The 1,969-nt window shown below is 34.9% G+C and overlaps 1 pseudogene; it reads left to right on the plus strand.

The window, feature by feature from the left end:
• Positions 1 to 852: 852 nt before the first annotated feature.
• LOC124974228 (mortality factor 4-like protein 1) lies at positions 853 to 1,639 on the plus strand (annotated as a pseudogene).
• Positions 1,640 to 1,969: the final 330 nt, after the last annotated feature.

Below are 1,969 nucleotides of genomic sequence, written 5' to 3' on the forward strand. Positions count from 1 at the left end.
ATATAATATATATCTATAATATTGATATAAATACCTATATGGTATAATATATATCTATATATATAGTATAATATATATAATATATATCTATAATATAGATAGATAATATAATATATATATAATATATATCTATAATATTATAATATAATATAGATAATATATTATATTATAATATATATTATATATATATGCACACACTTTATATACCTATCTATACCTATGATAATATATAGATATAATATATCTATAATATTGTCAATGGAATAATAACCACTGTAAAAAATGCAAAGATGTGCATAACTAGCAATAAACATTTGGATTAGATGATCCAATTGATAACTGTGCATGTGTGTATGTGAGGTAGAGTGAGTGACTTTATTGTTCTAGCTCTTTGGAAGTCTCTTTGCTGTCTAGGGATTCATACAGCTGCTTGCAATGTCCCTGCCAGGACTCTCAGTCCTACTACAATCAATTTGTACATGGATAAAAAAATTGTACATGGCAAACTTAAAAATGCAAAATAGATTATATTATTTCCCAAAGAAAATCTTTCTGTGACTTTCCATGGAACTTGGAATAAAATCCAAACTCCTCCCTATATCTCATAAAGCCCCACCTCAGGGTTACACCATCATGGCCCCGGGCTCCATTTTCAGGTGCCACTTCAGGGCAGATGCAATGCCCCCTTCCTGGCGACTATGCACAGACCAGTGCTAATGTTAACCTCAGAGTAGTGAGCAAGTATTGTGCTTTCATGGGCCTTTCCTTTATGAAGCAAAGTGTGCTAAAGTTATCATAAAGAACAAACAAGTGAAATACTTTATACACTACAGTGGTTGGAATAAAAAGTGAATGAGTTCCAGAGAGCAGAGTACTCAAGTGTGTGGACACCAATCTGCAGAAACAGCAAGAACTCCAAAAAACCAATCAGGAGCAGTTTACAGAGGGGAAGATGAGAGGAGCTGCTCCAGGTAAGAAGACATCTGGACTGCAACAGAAAAATGTTGAAGTGAAAACAAAAAAGAACAAACAGGATACACCTGGAAATGGAGATGGTGGCAGTACCAATGAGACACCTCAGCCTCCTCGGAAGAAAAGGGCCCAGGTAGATCCTACTGTTGAAAATGAAGAAACATTTATGAATAGAGTTGAAGTTAAAGTAAAGATTTCTGAAGAACTAAAACCATGGCTTGTTGATGACTGGGACTTAATTACCAGACAAAAACAGCTGTTTTGTCTTCCTGTCAAGATGAATGTGGATTCTATTCTAGAGGATTATGCAAATTACAAGAAATCTGAAGGAAACACAGATAGAAGTTGTGGCAGGAATAAAAGAGTACTTCAACATAATGTTGGGCACTCAACTTCTTTACAAATTTGAGAGACCCCAGTATGCTGAAATACTTGCAGATCATCCTGATGCACCCATGTCCCATGGGTATGGAGCACCACATCTACTGAGATTATTTGTGCAAATTGGAGCAATGTTGGCCTATTTTCTCTGGATGAGAAGAACCTTGCTTTATTACTGAATTATCTTCATGATTTCCTCAAATACCTGGCAAAAAACTTTGCAACTTTGTTTAGTGCCAGTGATTATGAAGTGGCCCCTCCTGAATATAATTGGAAAGCAGTGTGAGGAGGCGCTCTTCGCTCACTTGTGTTTAGATCTCTGTAAAAACATTTTTGTTCTTAGTCCTTCTCTTATACAAATGATGTACTTTGAAGATGTTAGTGTATAACAGAACTGATGTTTGTTTTCTGTTTGAATTTAAACAGAGAAAATAAAAGGGGTCACTGCTCCCTTTTTCTTTCATTTTTTTAAAAATTTCATTTCAAAGTTGCTACCAGTTATTCAATGATGGACAGAGAGATAGGCTGTAGAGTGTTTGCCTAGTTGACAAAGCTACTTTTGAAGGCTGGAGGTTCTATTCCTTTGACACTACACACTTTTATAATATGTTTTAAT

Source organism: Sciurus carolinensis, unplaced genomic scaffold (assembly GCF_902686445.1).
Source record: "Sciurus carolinensis unplaced genomic scaffold, mSciCar1.2, whole genome shotgun sequence".
Classification (NCBI taxonomy): domain Eukaryota; kingdom Metazoa; phylum Chordata; class Mammalia; order Rodentia; family Sciuridae; genus Sciurus; species Sciurus carolinensis.